The sequence below is a fragment of the Cuculus canorus genome, chromosome 2 (assembly GCF_017976375.1).
Source record: "Cuculus canorus isolate bCucCan1 chromosome 2, bCucCan1.pri, whole genome shotgun sequence".
Taxonomy (NCBI): domain Eukaryota; kingdom Metazoa; phylum Chordata; class Aves; order Cuculiformes; family Cuculidae; genus Cuculus; species Cuculus canorus.
The window spans coordinates 41,288,925-41,316,160 of record NC_071402.1 but is presented as its reverse complement, the minus strand read 5'-3'; the positions used below and the strand labels follow the sequence as shown (position 1 = coordinate 41,316,160).

Sequence of the window (27,236 nt, the reverse complement as noted above, 5' to 3'; positions counted from 1 at the left end):
AATGTAATCAAAAGAAGGGTCTGATTCACATCAAAGTTGTTACAAATTTGTGCACTGAGAGATTTTTCAATATACGCTCTAATTAGAATCTGGTAATAAAATTAATTGTGCTTTCCAGTAAATGAACACACTGGTCTTCTATACGTATTGGCCTGAATATGGAATGAAATCTTGGTTTAGCCTACTCTCTCCTCACAAATGAAGTTCTGGGGGAGAAAAAATAATCCAACCCGCTCCATGCTTACCTAGCGAGGATCTATACCACACAGGCATCTACACGAGACCCACCGCATACAGCCCGCAGTGGCCCACACTGCGTGGTTATGGCCCCTTTTTGCCTCCTTGCCAAATCCACTGAGAGAGGCAGGCAGCATTAGCAGCAGAGGAGAAGGGAACTGCCCCCCAGTCTGCTGCACGGGTGTGTGGTTAAGTTGATCATGCTGGGTCAGAGCTCAGCAGCAAGTGGCTTCCATGCCCAGCTGGTAGCAAGGAAAGCAGGGATGGCTGACAGGATGCAGGGAGGGAGAGTGAATTGAGGAGGGACAATGAACAAAACTAGGATGGAGCTGTGGGGAACACTGCATGGGGTTTGGCAATATCTTTGGAGAGGGGTGAGTTGGTGTTGCTGGGGTTAGGTGGGGAGGAACTGAATGTGCACCAGGTTGGGGAGATGCAGGATATTAGGCCATGCAGAAGGGTGATATGCAGGGTTTGATGCGAGGCCAAAAGCAGTGTTTGTTGTGGAACAGCATATGAGGCTTAACTGTTAAATTAACAACTCTCACTTAACTTCTTCATTTAACTTCTCCCTTTCTCAATGCAAAGATCACACCTCAGGCTGGAGGCCATCCTATATTCAGGCCAATATAACATTACTGTTATTTCTACAAAACTTCAGGTAATCTAGTTGCTGTACCAAATGTAACTCAGAACATTCACACAGATGAAAATTTCAGGTTTTGTCCCTCTGTGATCAAAACTAATTAAGCTGAATTTGAACTGTGTTTAAAAATGTCCTTAAAAATGCATCATCAGAACAAATATAGTGTGGATCCAATCTTTTACAATGACAGTGTTTTATTAAATAACCACGTATGCACTATTATCTCAGTACCATTTCTCAACAGATGAGGCAATTAAGAACTTCAGTATTGACCTCTGAATAGCAAACAACCACTTTCTTTTTTTTCTTGTGGATATATAGACTGAGCAATGGAGATAAAACTCAAAAATACACTGATCCTCAAATATTACACTTTCCAAAGACCAGCTGAAAGAATTTTATGAGTATTACTGCCTGTTTGTGTCTCAACACATTATCACTTAAAATCCTCATTCTATTGGTGCTTTCACAACTGCAGGATGAATGATTATATGCAGTATCAAATATAACAAACACATTACACAAAAGCTCATATAATACTATTTTTAAAGAAACATATACTTAAAGCAGGATTAAAGCAGCCTCTGTTCAATGCACACCTGATGTTTGCCCACTAAAGTCCTCAGATTTTGGTCTTAACCAGTTCCGCTGACTCTTCTTGGAGGAAACCAGAATCCAGTACTTCCCATTTTTACTGGTCTGAAAAACAAAAGGAAGAACGGACTAGACTCCAGCGAAACCAGTAATTCAGAAAGGCTGGGATGCAGTAAGACCAGGTGTTGGAAAGAATCAGGAAGAAATGGTGAAAGTGATAGATCCAACCCATGCACAGAACCTTATGTACTGTTAATTATAAACTGTAGGAATCAATCTTACTTGCATTATCACTACCAATTATGCACTTCAATTTGCAGCATACTTACATCATTTCAACTAATGCTACGCTGGACAGTAACAGATAAAGAGCTAAAATTAGACAAAAACAAAGGAGTTTTCAATAAAGTTAAAACCAAACCAAAACAAAAATCCACAGACCACAAAATAGTTTAGAAACAACAGTGAAATGTGTAAAATGGTGGGCTCAGTCTTGAGTTTCTTACTCAAAAAGGACTGAATAAGTGAAGATTTCTGGTTTAGGCCCAACCTTACTAGAAACTAATGCCTTCATTTTGCTTAATTATACAGGAAATAGCAGCTTAAAAGGTGACCTGCAAAGGAAAATAAAATTAATTTTAAAAAAATAATAAAGCCTCTTAGTGATGTACATATTACAGGTAAATCCCAATACAGGGCAAGTCTAGGTGTGCCTGAGCAAATCCAGAGGGCATTCCTGGAATTTCCCTTGTATCTCCCTTTTTCCTGCCACCATCCTTTTGTAAATTTGTGGCACGTCTTCCTTTTCTTGCTAGAAGGCCTGCTGGATGACACAGGTACACGCGAAAACATGGTCAGCATTCATTGTAGTTGGGAGGTTTATCCTCTCCAATGCATCCAGATATGTAGAGACGAAGCCCTATAGTGCACATACCCCACATGGCAGAGCAGGCTGAAGGCATTTGGCAGGAGTGCTGGAGCAAGGTATTATTTCCTCCCGCACAAACCATCTTCTCCTCTCCCTCCCCATTCTCTCCAGTAAAGTATTCTCTGTTCAGCTTTGCACAGCCCCAGCATCCTCTCCTGGTAAGTATGACCATGAGCAAAATGGAGTGGTAGAACACCTATTAACAGCAAAAGAGCTTCACAGCAACCAAATGAAGCTCTCCCGCAGCTGAGGAGTATTTGCGGGGGCTTTGTACACACAGGCAGAAGTAGAAACACCTTCAATACCCAAAGAAAAAGTGAGAGCTTTGTTTCAACTAATGAGCAACAGAGGGGGGCATGACCCTCCCCACCTCTTTTGGAGGTCCCCAAATGACTTGTTTTCAGGGAGAAAATGACTGCTCACTCCCTCTCCCAGCAAGACCTTTATAAATTAGTTACCCTGTGATGCCTATCTCAACATCCTCCACTGTCACAACAGAAAGGGAGAGCTTCATCAACCAGACATTTCTACTAAGGTAGCTCACAGCAGACAATAGTTAAAATAACAACATACATGTAAGGAATCATGTTCTTGTGGACTTAGTCCCTCCAATATTGGTATTTACAGACTATTTCCTATTAAAAAACCCCTGCAAATTCTGCTTAAAATAGTATAATACCCATCTCAGCAGTAGCCAACATTTTCTTTTAAATGCTTATGGTGCTGAATTCTCACCACAGATCTAGTCACTCTTGCAAAAAGCAGATGCCCTCAGTGATAGGCCATCAGAAGCACGGAAAGACTATCGTATCAGGGGCAAACTGAACAAGTAAATACATGAGCAAGGTAAACACCAGATGGATTTAAAATGCTGAAGAGAATGAAGAAGGCAAGTGAGTTACTCTTATTCGTTACCTTATCATTACAGCAAAATCACAATGCAGTAGATCCAGATGAGGGCAATCCTAGACATGCAATTAGCCAAGATATAGACTTCTACAAGACCATTATTAAGCAAAGGGCTTAACAACACAGACACAACAGGGGAGAAGTTTCTATGAATAATGAAAACATCTGCCATATTTGACAGGATTAAGTGAAAACAGAAAATGAAAAAATTCCTATGCTTTGTGGCAATAAATCAGCCACTACAGCAATACATCAGACTTTTTGTTATGCACAGCATTTAAAAGTTGTCCATGAGAACGCTGATTTTTAGACCATCTTTCTCAGAAGCTTTTGGTGCTATACAATCTCTGAGACAGAACACTGGACAGAGATGTAGCATTCTTCCATAACTGCTTATAGTTACAGCATTATTAAATTTTCTTCTCAACCAGATGAGTTAGGAACCATTTTAACTAAGTAACAAAACTCAAATTATTCTCCACAGAGAAAGATCACACTGCAAAAAGCTCTGTCGTATGTACATGCCAAAAACCTACTTGGGAACTGGTAACAAAATATGACTTCTATAATTTGTCAGATTACAATTCTTAGAATTTATCAGATCTTCCAGTATCCATGGGGCACTAATTTTGCTAACTCTCCAAACACCCAGTAATTCCAGGCTAGACAATATTTGAATTTCTGCCATCTAAGGAGTCAAAGAAAAAACAAAGAAAGCCCCCAAACCCTAAGCTAAATAATTTATTCCCATTTTTAATATTAAGAAAGAGAATATTCTTTTTTCAAAATTCACAGGTCATCTTTAAGAATCTAAAAAAATGCACTTGAAAATACTTTAAACCATTATCTGACATCTAAATTAAAAGGATAATGAAAGCATCCTCCTAGCTTGTATTTCTTATTTTTCTTATATGCCCAAGCACAGTGAAGCAACGCATCAGTTTCATGGTAATTTCTTTCAAAGAGAGCGATGAGAACACAATATTGAGAACACCTTATCTGTCACTGTACCTTGTATACAGCACAGTGAATTTAGCTTATATTCCTGAAATTAAATCAGTTTGAAACAAAGGTCCTAGAAATACCAGAGTTGTAATAACAATAGAATTGATAAGTGATTTAACAGGATTACAGAGTCATCCTGGGTATTAAATATTTCTTTAAAGAAACAAAATGAAAAGCATTTACTTACCCTATGAAAACTGTGATTCTTTAGGAAGTGCTGTCCACACAGATCCCAGGTGAGCATGTACTCACATGAGCAGGATCAAATTTTCTGAAGTCAATAATGTCCATCCAGGCTGTGCCTGTGAACACTCCTAACTGCTGCCAGCAGTGGCGTAAGGCAAAGGGCTCCCAAACTGCACCACACATGTCACTGCACAACCTAATGCCATCTGCAGCAGTGGCAGCTCCCAGCGCTACTCTTCACTCGTGCCGTGGGGCAAGAGCCATTACATATGCCACTGCCATCAACGTGCTGCCTTGGGAAGCGGTAACCTTTCTCTTCAGTGGCTGCTGTAGCTCTGGCTGCTCCCAAACCCGTGTTTGTCTCAGGTTCTTAACATGCTGGATGAGAAGGAGCTGGCAAGGTTCACTGTGGCTAATGAAAGGAAGCAGGGAGCAGGGCCACGGGAGAGAAATACGTGGGAAGAGTTGATGCCCTAGGTGGAACTGTAGTCTGAGGATGCAAAAGCTGATATACAGGCTGGCATTCTGGTTTTGGAGGGGATGAACATATGCAGCCCAAGGAAGCCAGGAGCTGTGGCTGCTCAGGGTAGTAACGGAACAAAGCAAGCTCAGGATGCTCCAGCCTAACCTCCCTCTGGTTAGTCACCACCAGTAAAGACTCCTTCAGAGTCTTCCTGCTGGGAAGAGCCACCTAAGTAGTAGCATAAGTAACCATTTTGGTTCTTTTCTGTATCAGGTGACTAACAGTCACCTGACTAAAAAAAGTACTGACATGGGAAACCTGCTGTGTCCACACAGTCAGGGACTGCAAGGGGAGTGGAGCTGGAGGGAGCAGCAGCAAGAGACAACACGGACACTTAACTGTGGCGAGGAAGAGCCAAAGTGACAGACAGATAGCACCTCCGCTACTACTGAGCAGCAGAACTGAATTACAAATCTCACCACACCTGCCCTTCTTAGGTTGGGCTGTGAAAATTGCACAAACGTAACCAGAGCTCCTGAAGACCCCTGGGTTAAGGGCAACTGAAGAAGGAGCTTTCCTTGTGCTGTGGGCTTACACACAAACCTCTCGTTAGGTGGTTCAGTTTGTGGAGGTACAGATTTAAGTCTCCTCCCTTCAGACCTCTCCTGGGACAGTTGTTGGTGTTGAAGAGGCTGAGTGGCATAAGTGCCTGCACCACTCCAGGACAGGACACGGAGACCTACATCCCTGCAACGCTCAGCCATCCTTCACGGATCATAGAGGATCAACACGCCTACTGCACACCTGCAGCAGAGTATGCAGCAGGTCTGACTGATATCGTACAAAAATGCCACACTTTTTGCAGCAGAAGACTAATCTCAGAGTTACTGCAGGTAGCACAAGGTTTTGCTGCCAAACAGGAGCTTCCAGAGGTCCCTCTTACGGAGAATTAATTTTCAGTAAAGGAGATTTCAGCTGGAGAAGTTGATCCCACCAATGGAAACAGTCAAGCAGGTAAGAATAATCCATGCTTAACTGGCAAAGATGTCAAAGTACTCATGACTTCAGGGGTGTCTTTCTCCGTGTTGAATTAAAACTAGTCTTCTGACTGATGCTGGAGTCTACATCACTGGTTGTTCTTGGCAAGCTGCCTGGTCTGCATTTATTTGAACAGCACGTCACTCTTTAAAGCAGACAGCCAGTGAAGCCTGTTCATCTTTGCCCACGTTCAGAAGGAGAATCATGTCTTTTGTAGGAAGGTGCTGATTCTCCCCAATTTGTTCTTGGCTGGATGGAGTCAGAACAAAGGGAAGTGTCTCTCTGTAGCCTGATTTTTCCAACACTTGGAAGCTCAAGTTGAGGCTTTGATGCTGGAGGACAAGAAGGACGAAGAACAGGCACTACTGGGGTGAGACTGTCAGTCAGAAGGTGAGTATGATCAGGGATCCTGCCTAGGCCAGGAGCAGCTTGCAGCTCCACTTTCACAAAGTGGTAACGCATTTCATTTTCTGCCTGTTTTATTGTGTAATTTTGAAGAGATTTGAACAGCAAGCAACGTGTACATGCATGTTTCTGCTCTAAGCAATGAAGACACCTGGCATGACTGTCTATAACACGGCACTGCCAAACAGGAGGAGGACAAAACTCAGCCCCTGGAGCCCTGCCTCCAGCCATCGTGGCCTTTCGTACAGCAGGTGGCAAGAGGAAAGGAGCCAACAGGTACACTACCTGACAGCAGCCAGGAAGTGGCTGGGGGTTTACACCTCCTGTTCTCTCGAAAGCTGACAGAGAGAGGTGAAACAAAGGAGTCCACACTGAGGCCCTGGGGGGATGAGATGGCATTGAGAGGTGGGTGAAGCCACTCGTCCTTTTGCATTTTTGGACACTAGTTATCGTAAATAAACATCCAAAGATGTAGGCACTGACCCTACCATAGAGCAGCGTTTCATGTAAGGGGAGCACCTGCACACATGCAAACTTATCACAAAAAAACAGATAGGGGGTTGGGGGTTTTTTATATGCAAGGATCTATTTAGCTTGGACTTCAGGACTCCTCCTTACAGCAGGCAGATGAGTTCAGAGAAATCTTTCTCCGTGGATTCAAGCTCCAGCCTACAGTACAGATGAGTGGCTAAGGGAGCATGGTGGGACAGCAGTGAGAGCACACACAGGCTGCAGGAAGACACAACCCAAAACCAAGCAGAAAGCTGCTGCAGGAAAATGAAATTATGTGGGCAAAACAGTGAAAATATCTATCTAGCAATCTTAAGTGTAAATGCAAGAATGACTTAAGAGATAATAACACATAAGATTCTACCCCCTGGGGAAACAGCCTAACATCTAAAATATAATGAATTAACAATAGCACTGAAACTAAAACCAGGCAACCACTGTAGTCTGCTGTTAGTGACAGCCCATTACCAGTATCTGCTGTGTGCAGAACTATGATTATGCTGCACAGAATACTGTATAGAAGGTAGAAGAATGCAAGAATTAAGATGTTTCATCTATTTAAAATTTTAACAAAGTCTTTGATAGGCTGATTTTTTAGGACATCCACAAAACAGAGAAACTTACTGAAATGGCATAAAGTTGAGTTAAAAAAAACGGGTCCTTTCACGGCATTTAAATTTGACTATCAAGGGGAACAAATACATTAAATGATTAAACTTATTTTTTTCTGTTAGGTAAATACACAGATTCCATTAGTAGATATACATACCTTTTATTAATCAATAAAAGAAGGATTTGGAGGAAAAAAAACAGTAGGCTGCTGTGGGACAGTAACCATCATACAAAAATATGTATTTATATAGATTTGACTATTAAATACATGGCTTTTTTTTCATGATTGTAAGACTATTTGCTGTTCTTGAAAGCTGTACTACAGTCAGGAAATTTGGACAACTATGTTTTTAATTTCAGAAAATAACTCATTCTTATAATATGCTACACTAGAAAGAGTATTGCATAACCTTTTTCAGAACATAGAAGAAACATTTTATGATGCCCGCATTTTTTTCTCTTCTTAAGTTTCTAAAAAAGTACAACATGAACTTAGCAGCATTTATTTTATCATGACCTAACAGTCTGTAATTTAAATTTAAAAAAAATCACAACACTATCCAGCATGTCTTTGTGGGCTTTCCATGTTTCAAATTACTTCGGGCCATTTTAAATCTTGAGAGCTCAATTCTGGTTACTAAATGTTCCAAAGGATTCCCGATTATGTACTAAATTAAAGGAAACAAGCTGCCTAGAGTTAACCCATCAGATGATTGTGGTTCTATAGGCTTTCTAAGAATCTCTATGGCACTGCATAGATGTTTCCCTAAAAACTCTGGAGAGGCTGTGATACAAATAATGTTGATGTTTTAATTACTGTTATGAGTTTAAAAACTGCAAAAGTGCTTTCATGTATTATATTTTGGAATCGCACCACCACCATCACTGCCCCCTAAGAATAATCTGCATCCATTTTTGAAGTGATGATGCTTCTGTGAAAGCAAACTTTAGTTACTACTTAATCTGCATCTAGGACCATGTCATTTTTATAATAAAAGCCAAAGCAAATCCTGTATATATACAAGTAAAGATAAACACACATCCTAAAAATGTCTATGAAAGTATACAATAACATGATCAGGAATTCATTTACGTTCATAAGGAACATTATCTTCCTTTGTCCCAAGACACCTTAAAATGAGACTAGATGTGTGGGCTACATTAATGGCACATTTAAGCCCATATTCTGCCTCTTGTAATAGGCAAAGCACAGAAAAAGCTACAAACCATATGATGTTTCTCACTGATACTCTTCTGATCTCCAACTACTTTGATGTCAGGGACTTCTTGAACCTTTTTTGGTTTCTGTTAGTTCAGCAACTTTCAAGCACTTCACCTTCCACGGAATAGTCCACGCTTCCCCTGGAAACCGTATCAGTTTCCAACATCTACAGCACACCTTTGAAAAGTCACTCCACAGGTCTCTCTACTACTGATTTCATAGCTTTTGAAGGCTCTGAATCTGCCTTCCCTTCTATAACTGTATATGTTCCTGTTTTGAAAAGCAGCAGTTAGTCTGCTCCTTCCTTCCTCTGCAGATCTCCATGGCCTTCATTCCTTTCCCAGACCAAAGTCCCAGTTTACAGAAGTGTTCTTTATACAGAAACCAACCTATACAGCTCACCATCCTTGCTGACCTCCTCCAAGCCTCTTTCAGTTCTAGTAAATCCTTTCCAAGATGAAGGCTTCAGAAATGCAGAGAGTACTCAGGAGGCAGCTGGACCATGCACTCTTGTAATTACATTCTCAGCTCAAACCCAGAGTCTCATGTATATCAGGATTGTTTTAGACTAGACATGAGGAAGAATTTCTTCAACATGAGAGTGGTGAGGCACTGGAACAGGCTGCCAAGGGAAGCTGTGGATGCCCCACCCCTGGAGGTGCTCAAGACCAGGCTGGATGGAGCCTTGGGCAGCCTGACCTAGAGGGAGGTGTTCCCTGCCCGTGGCAGGGGATTGGAACTGGATGATCTTTAAGGTCTCTTCCAACCAAAACTATTCTATGATTCTATGTTTTGCCCAGCGCTCCTGTGTTATCCTCATTTATCTACACCAATATTCATTGACCATTTTGTTGCACATTAATATCCTTCTACTGTTCTTCACAGCCGGCTCTCTTCTTCATAGTAAACTTGCTCACCCAATTGTTCTTTCCCTTACTGAAAACATCTACAAATGTGAAATGTGTTGGACGGCATAGATCTCTGGAACGTAACTGGGACCTTCCTTTAATTGAAAACTGACCTTCTACTTTTACTCTTTGATCCTACCTTTTAATCTGTCATTTACTTGTGTGAAGACCTTCCCTCTTATGTTATGGTTCCTTAGATTCCTTAAAAAGCCTTTATTATTAAACCTAATTTATTATTCACTTTGATTTTTGAACCAGAACTTCTTTAATTCTTGCTGATGCCTCCAAAGAATTCCAACTCCCTAAGACAGGACTCTTACAAATGCTGTTTTGACTCTTACCAAGTAATTATACCTATTCAGGTGGCCACCGATTCTATGCTTTATTGTAGTGTGCACCAATATTGCCTGGTACAGATCTCAGATCTGCCTGGTGTAAGCCTGCTTAGCCAAACCCAGTCCTGAAACCACGATTTTACATACTTACATTTCAGAAGATTTTTATAATTTAAATAACATAACTAGGCTGCAGAGCACAGCCAGATGCTCTAGAAACCGGAAGTTAAAAGTTTTGCTTTTTGAGACTGTGCTCCTCATTCAAGCTGAAAAAGTAAAACTTACCAAAGAGCTCAGTAATTTCACTCGAAGCTCTGCTAGACAGACAGCACAAAATAACTGCCAGAAGGCAGGGACAGGTTTTAAATAGCAAAGTCTGTAACATAAGCATGGACTAGAAGTCAGAAAACACGTGACTACCATAATCCAACCACTGATTCACCATTTGGGCTTAGAGAAATAAATCCTCTTCCCTACCTCAATTTCTGTCTGCTATGTTAAAAAAAACAAAACAGGGTAATACTTACCTGTCTTGCTAATACAAGCTCAATAGGAGGGGCAAGGTGAGGTGGTGGAAAGAAGTCTTTGAAACATTGCAATAACACATAGATGCTGAAATGACTGTAATAGGGCAAATCTCTTCATAGGATAGTTAGATTTGCCTCATGAGGTTAGGTCAGATGGTTGGGAAACTCCCATTTAAATCAAAATGACAACTTGTGAAGGACAGGAAAAAAGTGACTAAGAGAAAGGGTAGTCTCCCCATTACATAAGCTGCATCCCGGGTGTAGGTGGCGACTCCGAAGAACACAGCGGAAACCAGGTCCTGCCCTGAACCACGCTGCCTGAACCACATTGCCTGGGGGCAAAACTGTGACAGGGTTTAGCATTGCTTTCTTTGTAACCTTGGATTTTCACATGATTTATTGAAGTTATTCCAATTAAAATGCTGATCCTGGTTGCCCCGTCTCCTCTGCCTCTTATCCCAGCTCTCTCCACCCTCAAAAAGGCAGTAAGAAAGAGTGCCCAATATCCAAGCAGACGCTACTCTTCCAATACACTCTGCAGTCGAGGAACTGCTGTTATATCCTGCTGTTATATCTGAAAAGAAAATACTTCACAGATTATTGTAGCTTTATATTAAATAAAAAATGTCACATTTAGTCATGACGGCCTTTGCTACGATCACTACAGCTGTCATGTGGGACGATTGCATCAATGACCTTATGGGCTATAACACAAAAAGCCCTAGGAAAGGATAACTAAAGATGCAGAATACTTAGGCTAATACCAAAGCAAATCCCTCTTCGAAGCTATCGTCAGTGAGCCTTTCAAAACTTGCACAGCACAGACACTGAATGTATTTCTGACTCTGTTCATGCGTGCCAGTCTATACAATGATGTTAGCACACACCTAATCAGCATACTCTGATAACAGTGACTTCACAGAGTGTTTGCATGCCATTTTGCTATGGGAACATCTTTGTTAATGAAGTAAGCACATAACTCTGCATTTGCTTCCATCTCACATTCAGCATGTTGAGCAGTTCATCTACAGTGCTCTGCTTCAGCTGGTCATGCAATGCGTTTTGGGATGCGCATCTTAGGATCTCCAAGATTTGATGCCAGATTAATGAACAATTAAAAGCAGTCATGCATAATTTAGAGCTACTCGATCGAACACAGCAGAGGGAGATGAAGCCAGGCAGTTAGTATCCAGAAATCGCCTGGAGTACAGTTTCTGGATTCAGGTAACTAGCAGCAACTAGTACTTTCAGGCAGCAAATGCACAACCTGCCAGAAGTCCACACAGACTCTGCCCTGGAGCTGCAACAACAGAAGGCCAAACGGGGAGCTCCTGTCAGTTTGATGAAATGTCATAACCATGTAGCCACCAAATAACTTTACCATTAAATCACAAGGTAATCACCTTGTTGCTAGCCATTCAACCAAGTCAGGAAGACGTGAAGAGGTTTCTCCATGTCTGTCAATGTACAGGTCACAGACAGCTTTGTGGGATAGGGTTCTCTACTGGCACAGAAGCAGGGAGTAAGACGCCTATCTGTCACCCTACTCTACCCTACCCCAGCTCCACCTCCCAAACACACAGGCTTATGGCTTTATCAACACGATGGCATATTCCTTTAAAGTCCTGCTGGGTACTGTTTATCACAGTAAGCATCCACCAGTACCAATAACAGGTGGTCTGCAACGAAAGACCTGTATCCTGCAAGGTAATTTTTGTTCTCCACAGTTCAAGACACCAGGGCATATAAGAGCTCTCCTCTTTTTTATAAAGCATCTTAATGGACTCTGCTTCCCCGATTTCCAAGCCTACATTAAGCGATGGGAAAAAAACACAGGCAAGACTTTGCCTTGAACAGCTGCAGACTGCCAGTGGGGGAGGCTTCCAGAAAGGTGGAAAGAAGACAGTGACAAAAAAGATGGAATAAAAATAGTCTTGTAACTGCATGGTATGCATCAATGTTTCATGCACATTATGTAAAAAAATTCTGGAGTGCAGATGGAAACATGAAATGGAGATGTTTTTGTGACTCCCGGAGAATATATTCCTCTAAATGCTCTCCAATAAGATGCTTAAGCTCCTTTCATGCAGTGGGAAAGTAGCTGTAGGCTAGCAAAAAATTTAGAATCAAAAGGTATGTTTTAGTTTAATTTTATTTTTTAAAAAAATGTGAAGATATGAGCTTTACAGTAGTTGTTTGTTCAATTATTTTTCAGACAGATGTTTAGAAAACGGATTTATTTACTGATTTAACTGACGGTGTTTCTTCAATGAAAAAATAATGACCTTAAAAACAAAGTAGGTTGTGCAAGGAATGCTCCTCTAGATGATGTACACAAGATCCTGAATACTGTCAGGAAACATTTCTAATTAGCTCAACTGTCATAGTGGTCTCAATATGGAACATCTGCTGTTTTACAGGGTGCTGGAGATAAAGTGTTTGACCAGTGTTTTGTTACAACTGTTTATGTTTAGCACCTTTGTATTGCCTGTTTCTCGTCCCCTTCCAGAATCGGATAATCCATTTCAATCTTCTGGGAGTTCTCCAGGAAACCCTCCTTTCATCACTTTGCCTTTGCAACCTCCTGCTGAGCTGAGCTGACAATTTCAAGGTTCAGATCCACCTTTCGTTTATCTTCTGAAATCTGATGGCTATCTTTTAGCTAATAATTCCCCTCTTCATATGGGCTGCAGCTTTTTTATGTGCTAAGAGAAATCAGAAAAAGAAAGATGTTACTAGTCACCTCACTGATTACAAACTCAATTTTAATACTGCTAATGAGTTTCTTCCCTCATGACTGCATTCAAATTCTTTTTCCCAACTTTCTTTTCACCGTGTTCCCTTCAAAACTCCAAGATGCCTTGCAAATTACTTCCACATACTACATATGTTGCTGTAGGTTTTTCTGGGACATACGGAATGGGGTAAGCTGTTCGCTATTGTTTCAAAACTTGAAATGGTCAGGCACTGCTGGATAGGCATTTCAGTATAAAAGGCTCCTCTGCCTTTGCTCTTTTTAAAAGAAAAAAAACATTGCATTCGCAACAGCACACATGTGCAACTAGCTGTCCTCGCACTGAAGGATATTCCTCCCTACCAAATTCCTGAGAGACTTAAAAGCCTCATTTATAAAGAAAACAGGCAATATGCAATGATACACTGCAAGGCTACCTATCAACAAGCTTCATCCAGGAGTGCGAGAGGAGCGTTTCCTTTAAAAAAAGAAATAAAAACACCCAACCAACTCCTTTACCTGCAATGTTTGTGTCAAAGCTCCCTCCCACACACTCTTTTCACTCTTTTTATGGCTCCTACAAATTACTGTAAAATACACCACAAAGTTAAGGAAATTCTGGAGCAGTTCTTACATATACACAAGCTCACTGTACTAAATAGAAGTTTTAGAACAGTAAAGCAGTTCAAAATTCCTTGTGTGCTTCACCCTCACCAAAGACTGATCATGCTAATGAAACTCCGTGACAGCACAGCTTTGTATTTGAGACTGCATTAAGATTTATAAACACTCTGAGCATGACTAAAGCCTGGAGCAGGGGGGCAGCATAACCAAAGCTGGGGAAGGCTGTGATTAGTGAGGAGGAAATGAAAGATATCAAATCAGCTGAGAAAGGAGGCAGAAAAGTGCAACTCATCTTTGCGACTTGGCACAGCAACGAAATACACCGTTAAAGTTTTAGAATGAAACTGATGACAGGATACCATTTCGGAGAGGGGAGCAAGAATGAAGAAAAAAACCCCAAAACAATATGAAAAACACAAAAGGATAAAAAAGTACAATCAGGAGCTCCTGTATTTGTGGAGTCAGGTACTGGAGAAACAACAAAGCCCTGAGTCGGCAGCACAGATGTGACGGACAAACACCACTTGTTAAACTGAAGGACGTTGCATGGACAAGAGGGTAGGCAGCAGCAAGAAGAGAAGCAGTCCCATGTAATGCCATCTGTCCTCTATATCTGTGCATCTCCCTGAACACACAGTTCCCTCCAGCCTCCAAACTCTCTCTCCTTGCACCCACAAGAGGAACTGAGCGCTGGGGACCGTGGTGGTGAGCTACACTGTGTCTCTGGATCAGCTGGGGCAGATGTGCTCCTTGCTGTGTCTCGCTAGTCTGGGTTGCTTTGTGCCTTCCCCACAGCCCCAGTACTCCCCAAGGCAGTCAGGGCGAGGGCAGTGTGCTTCATGGTGACATCAGCACCAAGAGCAGTGTCATTTCTCTCCTTCTAGAGATCTCCACGCCTCCCATACAGGGAACGGTAGCTATGGATTAGAGTTGCAAAGACTTGAGCAGTGAAGATAACTTGATGGTACTCCTCATGGGATGGATCTCTTACACAGAAGGCAGAGTGCAGAGTACAAGGGGAAGGAGAAGACACGGAGGCACAAGGGAGCTGACACAGTTGTTTCTGAGAAGTCCTTCAGTACAGCAGGACCAATAACTAGGCAAGGGTAGCTGAGAGAACACTGAACAAAATTTACTAGGTTTGACATGCAAAAATTTGGGATGGGGAATATCAACAGTAAAGATCATTACTCTGGGTGAGAGGGCAAGAGAAATGTAGGGATGTAGGGACAGCAGCTGGAATGCAGAAGTTTGGAGGTGGCCGGTTAGAGTGCATCTGTGTGGATGAGGAGCCCACAGTAAACAAAAAAGACAAGAGTCTGACCTAAGTTTGAGAACAGCTAAGTTAAATGGTGAGGGGAAGGCTGCTACCTGAGCCAGAGAACTCCGCTCCATAAAAAGTAGTTTCAACCTTCCTGCGAAGTTATTGTGTAATTGGGCATGCAGTACTTACTGGATCAGTTTCCTCCTCCAGCCTCTGCAGGATCCTGTAGCCGTTTCTTGGGTATTGTTCACATCTGATGAGTCACAGTGCTTGCAGCAGGCCCGGGCCCAGCTGGACACTATAGCATAGGTGAGGCTACTGACCTTTATTTGCTGGGTTTTTATCCATTATCTTGGACCTCTGCTGTGCCACTGCGCACCACTGGATGGGTGGGGAATCACTCCTGGATTCAGTGGCAATTTCACTTGCAAAATCACAGCCCAGAGCACATGTAAGAGCACTGATTAAGCATGTCTTATTTCTTTGTCTTCTCCTACATCCTCTGTAGTCCTTTGTGTTGATTCATCCCTGAGGCCAGGTCCAGGTGTGCTGTCTGGCTTTCATTCATGTGGGCAGCGACCTCTGCCTGTCCATCCCGAAATGATTCATAGCCGAGTCGGACAGCCATACATGAACCAGAGGCCATCATGGGCCTTGGCAGACTCTTCAAATCTTACCAATCATTACAACCAACTTGCTTACAGCCCTCACCACAAAGAGCAGCACTCTTGGCTACCTGCCAACATGTATGGAGCATTTACCTCCAGTTAGGATGATCCTGAGTACAGAAGGACATGGGTAGTGAGCCAGGTGGGAAAAAATACAAACTCCAGCATATTACAAGCAATTAACCCAAAGAAACCTTAGAGCGAAAACTAACTCACTGTAACGAGCATTTACTGCACTTACTACAGTAAGCAGTCTTTTTTGATCTAACTTCGAGAATTCAGTTCAGCATGGACACACGATGCTGGAAGAGGAACTGAAGTGTGTTCAAGGTAACATCCTACTGTGGACTAAGCCATAGTAAATTGTTTTTGTTAATTATTTCCCAGTGATCTACAGCCTAGACATTCTTTCTCACTCCCTCCATTTTAAGGTTCACAAAGGAACAATTCTACCTATTATCTGCTTGAGTGAATCCTGTGTTTCCATACTCAGAAAAGCAAAAAAGAAGTGAAGAAAGAAAATGCAGTAAATTTTGCATGAGGCTTCTATTTGTTAGGGCAAACCTTTTTTTCAACATATCAGAAGAACTTCATACAGAAGGTAAAAAAAAAAATTAAAAAATCGCACAACAGATAACTCCTCATCGTCTGTCTTGAAGAGACTACTATAACAGATAACACAAATGGGTTGGAGCAACTGCAGTAACTATTTTCAAGCACCTCTTCCCCAAGCCATTGAGATGCCAAAAGAATGGCTTAGGTGGACATACATTTCAGATCTGCTAAGTCCCAATCCTATCTCTCTCACAAACCTCTCTGCAATTTTGAGCAAAAGTAGTTCATATCTACTGCATATCAGCTACTGCATTTTTATCAACCTCCAATCCTTCCTCAAATAAAGAAACAAACCAACTTAACCAAATCTAGCCTACCTCTCAGTCAATTATGCCCTTCTCTTGCATCCCTAGTTTCTAATGAGCAGCTCTAGCCACTCCACTCTTGCAGACCCTTCACTGTCCATTAGCAATCTCGGTGCCACGTTAGTCCTTCAAAGTTTTCACTGCTCTAATGGTAAAACCCGAGCAATCACTTCAGCTCCTTACTGCAAAAGCCTGAAGTCCAGTGTGCACTGCAAAATCAAGTGTTTGAGCGTTCCTTCTGTTAGATACACAGGCTGTGCTTTATTTACAAAGGCTTGGATGTTAAGAAGACATGACTACAAACAGGAGTATTTATTTATAGATACCATTAGTATTTTAGAAGAGAATGTAATAAACAGGTCACATATGACAGCTCAAGCACTGAGTGGCTAACTGGATATTTCAGCTGTCTTAATTAACTTCAGTATTGCATCAAATGCTGTAAAAGAGTGACAGCTCACTAATGCCAAGTTAGTCATTTTCAATAACAGTTCTCATGGAATTTTTTCCTTCTAAACAATCAAAACAATTGGTCATTGGACCTTATAAGGAAAAGAGCCACACCAAACAGAATTTCGTAAAATACAGCAGGTTTAACTTCATGATTCCCTCCAGCACATCTAAAGCACCTGACTTTTGAGCCTGCATTTTATGTGGTTTGTTGTTTTTTTTTTTTTTAAACAAGATGACAAGATAATACTATTAAAATAATCAGCAATACAGTAACTTGCTCAGATAATTTCATCTGTTCTTAACAACAGTCAAAGACACTGAGTGGACATTCAACGTAGCACAGCACAGCAAATTTTAAACTAATAAACACCAATACTTTATTTGTTAACAGCAAAGTATTAGCCCGTGAGATTTACTGCCAGAAGGTAGCAAACAGTTACCCAGACAAAACGCACACAGATAACTGGATCAACCAGAATTGTAATAAGATTTCAAGAGGCCTTCAGAAAAAATTAATATCAACCCTCTTTTTTAAGGACAAAATCCAAACTAGCAGAGAGTTAACTAAGAGAGGATCTTCTCCTCTGTATCTTATGGTTATATCACGTCTTGAAGCATCTGATAGCATGTAATATTAAGACAAAATACAGGATGAGACAAAAGAGTAGTCAGAATTCCCATTATCAGATCTAGAGAGGATAACACTTTTGTGAACTCCAAAGAGCAGCCTCCCACCTCTCCAGAGGATCTTTTGAAACATGAAATTGAGCTTGCCTCAAGAATAGCAAAGTGTATGCTTTAAGACCTTGGGCACTGGGATATCTGCCAAGTCACAACAAATATGTATACATAATCTAATCTACTTAAATTTTGAGCAGAAACTCTGTGCCCTTTAGATATATCCCTCAAGGCTACAAATAGCATACTTGTTGGACAGGATGAAGTTTTCCTGTGTAAGTAATAACTGAGCCCTTCTGGCATCTAACCACACCTTCCCACTTCTTCCAAACCCAAACAAAGATCAGGGAGGGAGGAGTGATGGGGATGAAGGTAAGGAGGTTTGATGATAGGGGCAAAAGGATAGTAAGGGAGAGGAAAGAGAGACAAATTATACGTGGACTAGAAACAGGTCTCTCTTAATAAAAGAGTTACAAGGAAACAATCTCTTCCTCCTACCCCCTTTACCTGCAGGTGACAAGTTGGTAAAGAAAGTCCTCAAAATGGAAAATCCCATGAAGAGGAGAAGGAGACATAAAAAGTGAAGTGAAGCAAAGAAGAGGCAGAGCAGCAGCGCTAACAAATTGCAAGGCAACACTCACTGTTAAACAGATTTGAATACAGAAAGGATTATTCACAGACTTGGTGCAGTCACCCTTTCTTAGGAAAAAAGTTGCTAGAAAGAGAGCCAATGAAAACCTCAGGAGCCTGTACAGGCTTCTACAACTAAAAACAAAATTAACAAAAGAAAAATCAAAACAGTTTAGAATATACACAAATGTAAACAAACGGGGGCATATTTTGACAGCACAAAGCAGCAGCTAAATAACTGTGTTGCCTTCTGTAGTGAGGTAATATTACTAATTTTCTTTAAAAGCAGGTGACTGTTGGGTTTGAAATTTCATACTGCACTTGTTCGTGTGACCTACGAACATTCCATTAAGAAAAAATTAAGCAACTACTGGATAAATTTTAATATGAGATTTTAATATGAGATTTTAATATGAGATTTTAATATGCATTTGGACTCTAGAAGGAAAATTTCACTGGCAGCCTTACTTCCTACCACTAACCAATCTCTTAAAATATAGCATCTGCTGATCTTTTAAAATGCTTGGCCTAATTGCACCCAATAACTGACAGATTTATCTCAAGCAGATCTAGTGTAGTCCATGCTACCTCTTTTAGAAGTAAAAAAAAAACCCAAACAACCAATCCCTGCTAACAGATAATTTTACAACTACAAGTTTCAAATGGCAACTGCCCTCCTTACGCAAATCTGAGTACCAGAGGGCAGGTAAGGGAGATGTGCCCATCAGACTCGTGCCCATGCCATCAGAGTTTGTAACTGCTTATACAAGTAGTCTTTAACAAAAACAAAATGCCTGTGAACACAAAGTGCAGATCACGACCAGCTAATGCTGGATAACACAGACAGCACAACACCCACCCAAGCTTTCTATCATTAAGAACATGTGAGAAAGTAACACTCAGAAACTTGACTGAAGAAATTACGTTTCTTTTGTGCCTCCCTGCAGAAATCTGCTAGGGTAAAGAAAGGTATGCATTCCCTTCTCCTGCAGAGAGAGATGGAAGCTCATCTTAGTAAATGACTTGTTACGTATTATCGACCACACACAATACACTTTTTTCTGACCTGTAGCAGTGACAATCTTCCACCCTGTCCCCAAACACACAGCTCTCCCCCAGCCTCACCGGTTAGCACAAGCTGCCACCATCACTCAGTGCTGGGGGGAAACCCCTGCTGAAAGGAAGGGTACAAAATGGTCAAAAAGAGTTAGGTTTACGCAGAGGAATGGCTAAGAAAAACGACACAATGCTACCAAAACAGGTAGAACGGCTGATGATTTCAACACATCCCTTTCTGAAATACTTTGTTTCCTTAGCAAAGCAGGAGGGTGCTTTCAGAGGAGCCTGCATCCCAAAGGGGAACATAAGAATGTGTCAGGCATCTGTATTTCAGTCTCACTGTTACCACAGCTGTCACCAAAACTTTAGGGTCCATACCCAAAAGGCCGTACTTGCAAAGACAGGGACTGATACTTCCCTTGAATTACAAGGCCACAGAAACCAGCACTGTGAGATACCACCTTTTTTAAAAGACAAAACAAAACAAACAAAAAAAAACCCCAACCCAACAAAAACACCACCAAACAAAACACTGAAGAATCACTCAGCATGGATATAGCTATGGTACAGATAATTGCTGCTGGTTAACTTCAAAGCCTGATCCCTCATCAGATTCGATAGCTGCTTTGGCAAGGAGCTTCAGCAGCTACTCTCTCATCTCTGGACCCAATCCCAAAAGCAAAGCAGCTATTTGTCTCCAGAATTAGGTAACTCCACCTAAGCTAAGCAAGCACCTTGTTTATTCTTGCTTATTCCACCATAAGCAGAGGCAACTGAGCCCAAACAACACCCCCAGCTGGGCAGATACAACCCACCTCCTTGCTAAAGGCCACACTGTGTGGTGAAAGCTGTGCCAGGCTCCAGCGTCCATGAGCAGCTAGTAGGCAGAGTGGTAGCAGCTCTAGTACAGCACCTTGGCTGACACTTTGGGACTGGCGATGGACACATCTGTCCAGATGTTATGTTGGAACTGAGCACAGGACAGCACTCTGGTCAGCTTGTTCAGAGTTGAGTTATGTTGAGGGTGCCTTCACAACGAAACACCTCAATGTACAGTGCTCCTTCCTCCCTACCTTTCCTTCTCACACTGGTGCTTGTCTGGCCACATTGTCTACCAGACCAAAGAGCTGAAGTGGTCAAATTAACCTCTGCAGAAAAAATGCCAACCACTTCTGCACAGTCCAAGTCTTTGGAGTGGCTCAGTGCCAGCACAAGAGAAGGCAGAGAAGAGCCATCTCACGTATAGGGATAAATAGGCTGGCATTCCTGCACCTTTAGCTGAAACTGTACATCACTGAAAAACTGCACCCATTGATTTCCCATGGTCTTGTGGCACCGACCAGATTAAGCACCCATTCAGAGTCAGGAACAGCAGAAATTTCAAAACCCTACTAAACAAGAGGATTCGGCACCACATCTGTCTTGCAGACCCAATGTCCAAGAGGGCGGTGAGGGGAATCAACCTCACAGAACAGATTACACACAACAGATTAATGGAGTACCACAGCACTGTGAGATGCTCACACCTTAGTAGGAGTGATGAGAGGTACTAAATTACTAAGTTCAAATTATTGGCAGTACAGATATTTCCTTGAACAAACTTAATCAGAACTAAGTCAGCTAAACAGCTACAAACACCACAGAAAGACACACTGGGCAACTGTTGCAAGTCACTATTCCCACCACAGTGAAAATAAGGTAGAAGTTTACAATCCTCTGCACCAGAGATAGCTACCAACCACACAGAACAACACAGAGGCTTGAAAGGTGAATTAAACCCCTTATCTTCTATATTTATATAACATTCCCTTTCATACTGAAATACTGTCTTCTGATTTAACAGGAAGCAAGGCTGCCATGTGATGAGATGGAAGAGTCTCAAAACAGCATCAAATCCAAATAAACACTTTCACCTCATTTCAATACTGATGAAACGTGGAAAACATTATCTGGACATACAAGTCATGATGATAGTATGGCCTCTTGCTCGAAGCATGTTTTCAAAGAATGAAAACATGAAAGTAAAGAGAAAAATTAAATAAAATGTAACATCAGTTTTAAAAGTCACACTACGTTGAATGAAAGTTGGATATCTGACATGACAGAATAGTCTTTATATAAAGGAAGCACAACAGTTCCAGTCTCACTCAGTAAGAAATCTGATACACCACCACCTGAGCACCTGTTTTTTTGAGCTGAGAAAAGAGGGGGGTAGTTCAAGAATAGTAAAAAAGGAAAAAAATAAAATAAATAACACAAAATAGGAAAAGCAGCAGATCAAGAGGAGATGACAACAAATTTCTTTCTGAAAGGTGGACGTTATTTATGGACTTCTGCCAAAACTGGTCTTCAGTCTTTTTTGATTCAACATTTTAATTTAGAGTTTTCTTCCTGCCTTTAAGTGAGCACTACCAAATGTGTAGAAAACACAAAATGAGTAGGTACCAGTAGTACAGTACCGACTGAAACAACACACAAGAAAAATTGCAACAAATCTTAAGGACAGCCCCAACATAAATGGGATGAAGAGTAACAACTAAGCACAGAGTAAAGCACATGGAGACTATGGTTTCACTGAAAAGCGATGAATAATTGGTTGGACGTAGTAGAGAAGGAAAAGTCTGTGTATAACCAACATATAAGCAGCTAGTAAAAGTCACTGAAAAGAGCTAGTTCAGAAAAAAAAAATACAATGTTCAAAAAGCAGCTGTAGATCCAGTGAAGAAAGGGATGTATGGATGCCACTACAGTGGACTACTGAGATTTAGCTGGGAACACCATGTATAAATCTGGTAAAACGTACTTACAAAAAAATTTATTTGGGATAGCACAATAAAATATCAGAAAGAAAAATATCTTAAGTTCACCAATGAGACAACCTGCAGGGCTGGCATAAAGAATGAGTGTAAGCTTAGAAAAAGTAAGTTTAGGCTGGAAATTGAAAGAGTTCCTAGACAACAAAACACTGGCTTTAAGTTTACACGTCAGAAGACAGGGATGTGAATAGAGGAAAAAATGTTAACTAGTTCACAAGTGGATCTATATAGGTTCACAGAGACAGACATGGTTTCTGTGACAGCCAGGCATTTGGTTCACCTAGGGTGACTTGTTCAAGTTGTGGGTCCCTTATCAGAACACAATGATGGTCCTAGGAGCATCAGATCAGAGCAGAAGCCCATCCAGCCCAGCATCTTTGCTCCAGCCAACAGACCATGAGGATGGCAAATGTGTAAGATGTGGAGAAAGCATCACCTTTTGTGATCTAGGGACTTCCTGAGCTAGACAGATTTAATAGCTCTCTTTTCCACTAATTTGGCAGCCTCCTCGTGCCCATGCAAGCTTATTTTACTGATAACATCCCATGGCAAGGTGTTCCACAGCTTAATTTCATGTTTTATTAACAACTGCTTTCTTTTAGCCTGTTCTGAACCCACCTACCACTATTTCTCTTTCCTCTCAGCTAATGATTCTGCTCCCCCTTCACCCATCTATGCCATTTACGATTTCTTTATGATTCTCTGTCTGTGAAGTGAAACCTCTATTAGCCCATCTTTGCACGGAAGCTGTTTCACTACTTTTTTCATATTCATCATCTTGTCCTGTATTTTCACCATTCCAGATGTATCTTTTGTACAATATTCAGGAGACATACACACCACAGATTGCTGTCTGTTTTATTTCTTTCCTAACAATTAATTCCCCATGTCCACTTAAGTACTATCATAAGCTTGACACCTACATCAGGTGAGTCAGCATAAACTTGAATAACAACAGCGGGCAGGGTGGATGGTAGGAGGACACGTGAACAAATACAACATATTGGAAAACAAGCTCTATGAAGGAAGGAATCTATAATAAACATGCACCTGAACAGCTGCACGGAAGCAGCTGGAGACTGACCGATGAAAATGAACAGAGTGGTAGTTACTGACTCTTCCAAAAAAAGAGCTGGAGATGTGAAATGCAATGATGAGGACACAGGCTCAAGAAGGAAGAGTACCTGTTCTTCACAAGTTTCTGCTGTGGAACTCCTTGCAACCGGGCGTTTAGACAGAGTTTAAAAAAGCTCAAGAAGTCACAGGAAAAAAGTTATGGAAAAAGCCCAGAAAAGGTTATTAAATACAAACCCACAATGTCTGGCTCAGGAAAACTTTGTCAAGTAAATAATTGACGATCAGGAGAATACTCTGGGAAAGACATCCCCACACTCCTGCCCTGCTCCTGTGCCTTTTGCCACACATTTGTTTTTGCCACTGTTGAAAACAGAACACCAGGCTTTGGTATGCACACAAACGTAATCATTCTTACTAAATAAAATGCAAACATAGAATTTGCTCCGCATTTATCAGGATGAGTAAAAGTAGTATTTGTTATCTCAGGCCTTGATTGGGCTGGAAAGACCTGTGACAACAGTTTTCCAACAACTCTTGATTTGAAAGCAGGACAATTCCTCTGTTAATCTACAAAAGAGCTGACACTTCTGTCAGTAGGTACAAATGCTAACTCAAATCCAGCACATTTCACTATTGGCAGAATAAGTAGGATCACATTTCACCACGCTGCCAAACGCTTGCCATTATAAGGCAAATTCCTCTACATAAGACAGCTTACAACTTTGCCAAATTGCCATTGTTTGGGCTGAAATTTTACAAGTTAGCATCTGCTTCAATGTTTTGTTTCTTCACTTTTTATTCATTCAAAACAGTACAGCTATTTTTTAAAAAAAAAAGGCTAATGTAAAAAAGTTTCCTCTGTATTAAAGGATTCTGGAAGAATTTTCTTACTTTTCCTTTTCCTAGACTTTTGAACCCCTCTCCTTTGGGATGGAGACTTAGGAATAGCGGCAGATCTGTCATTCCTGTGAACTCTACCCAGAATTGGCCAATTTCTTGATTACTTTATTCCACAAGCCCTTTAGTCATTCAGAAACCAATCTTTTGAGTCAGATAATTGAACGTTGTCCTAGCGGACTCAGATTCCATCAGAGGTGTCAGTGTCATTTAAATTGAATGCTGCAGAAGAGGTCATTAATTTTCCAGGTCCTTGGAGTGATTTACAGAAATACATAGTGCCTGCAGCTGCAGTGAAAGCTGTGTTCTAAACAGATTATGAAGACAATGACTTTGAATAACTCGGCCTAGTAATCTCAAAACAGGTTCTCCCCCAAAATGCCACAGAAACTTGATTCTTTAAAAAAAGAAAACAAAAAACCCCGAACGACTGTCAGAAAACCCACAAGAGACATTTACTTTATTTTCACTCTGCATTTTATCCTGTGCATGCACTGCAGGCTCTCCTGCTTTGGTATCAAAGTGCTTACAGTACAACTCTCACGATGCAGGTTGAGCAAGTAGTGTCTCTCCACCACAAGAGCCAGAAACAATGAAAAAGCAGCTACATATTTCACGAAGGTAGGGAACTGTGGCTGTAGGGCAGGATTTCTTGAAGCATCCAGAGCCTGAGGCAAAACATCAAACGTGCTAGAGAGCATACCAGAACTCTGTATAAATATGTTCCATTGTCAAGATCCATGTGTAAGTTTCCAGCCAGCAAACTGGCTTGTGAACTCTTGTGTATCTGCAGGATACATACAGCTCTGAGAATTAGCATCCCACTGGGTATTTGCTTTCAGTGGTCCAGGGCCTGAAAAGTAGGACAGCATGTGAGTGCGCATGGTGATGGCCAAAAGGATCATAATTTGGCTTTGTGTACCTCAGGGAGAGCTGAACTTACTACTTTATTTAAAAATAGTCGTGTCAGCTACTGTTGTTAAATTAACACACAAAATTAAACAGGGTGCTTATAGGTAACCACAAGCACTTTAACTGCTTTTCCCCCTTTCCTTTCCATATGTCTCGGGATCTCCTCCTTCGAGTAACACTGTAAGCTTGTCAGGGGAAGGACGGATGACTGCTGCGTTTTCCTTTTCAGCCTCTACTACACTGAATCCTAAAAACGGATGCTACATTTTTTTTATAAAGACATGAACAAAGCATCACAACTCCAAAAGCCTCCTTCAGTTCTATTTATTCTTACCCAGTCATCAGTGCTTAGAAACAAACATTCTTCCTGTCTACTGCTCTCCTGTGAAAGACCACAGTATCTATAGTTACTGGAGAAGAGTGCTTCAGTTGTCTAGCCTCCAATCCTTCCCATACTTTACTTTCCAGTTTGCCCCAGAAGGCTTGCATTCTCAGAGGATGCCAGAACCAAGATTTCTCTCTTTCCAACAGCAGCTACTGAAATTCTCTTTCATCACCGGGAAGCTTGTCACTTATTAAAAGAACCAAATACCAAGATCACATCTGAAACTGAAGAGCTAAAGAGTCACTTCTGATCAACTTAAAACTTCCAGCCAACTTGCCAGGCCTCCCCTTGTACAAGGAAAGCGGTGAGACTGCAGCTGTAGCCCTAAGAAACGCTGTCAGAGAGCACAGGCTGGTTTGGGTTTTTTTCTAAAAAGAGCTGCCAACTTCCCCAAAAACACTTTTTCTTCTCAGTTGAAGGTCTTCCTGTCAAAGGAAAGCATATTGGGCAGGTGGCAAACATCATCACAGTGACATTGCAAAACTTGTACCAGAAGGACAGAAATAGCATCAGAAACAGCACCTCAAAATCCTTCAGAATTTCCATGATTTTCTAACAAGCCTAAGAAGCCAACACCACAGTAATGTCCATCTGAAGGATGGGATGGCATTGGGGAGCAGGGGAAGAAGGACTACACCAAGTAAGAATCTTTCCCATTCCTTTCTTAAACCATGCCTGCTTACAAGAGGTAATCTTACACAAATAAGAAATTTTTTTGGCTGTTCTTGCTGGGCTGTTTCTCCTTGGCCATTTGGAAATCAAATTTATTAAAGAAAACAGCTTAAGAGATTTCCTCCTTAGAATCCATGAGAAGATACTGACCTCTTCAGTTCAGTGGAGCAGTACAAATTTGTGACTAAGAAATGTTGGGCTTAATTCTGAAAGGAACAACTGAAAAAAAAAAAGTCCAAGTTCATGCAAATACCCTCTCAGGACAGTTTTTTATTTTACATAATTCTTCCAGGTGTGCAAAAGTTGCTCTAAACAAACAGCATGTTTCAAAAGAAAGAGAAGCAGCTCAACACAACCTGCACTGTGGGAGACTTCTTCCCTAGCAGGTGAGAAGTCTGAGCCCAAGAAGCTGCTATGGCACACAATACAGGGCAGCAAGACCCAGGACCAGAAACTCTGTTGGCAGATGGACATTTCTGATGGTTCATCTCAAGGAATGTCTTAACAACAGCACACAAGAATCCACTGAAGCATTCAAGTAGTCAGAGGACCAACATATTTTGTAGGTATATCCTTGGCCACAATATGCTAGTGCTTTATCTGTAAACTGCTTGCCACTACTCCTCTGTTTCCTAGTGCTCCTATATCACCACCATAAGACTTAAGTGGTGCAGAAATAACAACACAAACATTTTTCTTTTGCAACTGATGAGTAATATGTGACTGAAAAATTATGAAGGCAGAGTAGGAAAGCAATCTGGTACAGGAAAACAGCACATTTAAAAAACCAGGAATGAAACATTCAGGAGACGATGAAGCAAAACAAAAACCAAATAGAACATTTGCTGTAAGTGAAAGATTTAAAAATACTAAACAATAAGAGACTTGATTATGAAGAAATCTAAACACATGCAAAAATAAA

At 41.2% G+C, this 27,236-nt stretch overlaps 1 protein-coding gene across 7 annotated transcripts in view; it reads right to left on the bottom strand.

The window, feature by feature from the left end:
* The window catches only part of PLAG1 (PLAG1 zinc finger), a 51,867-nt gene that overhangs the window by 9,312 nt on the left and 15,319 nt on the right, over positions 1 to 27,236 (bottom strand). For 2 of the 7 annotated variants that reach the window (XM_054058801.1, XM_054058808.1), the window contains exon 2: positions 1,483 to 1,582. The gene's annotated coding sequence lies outside the window, so the exon portion shown is untranslated. Of the gene's footprint in view, positions 1 to 1,482; positions 1,583 to 13,002; positions 19,973 to 27,236 lie in introns of those variants that run through there. The other 5 variants (XM_054058803.1, XM_054058804.1, XM_054058802.1 and 2 more) reach the window with 5 other exon arrangements.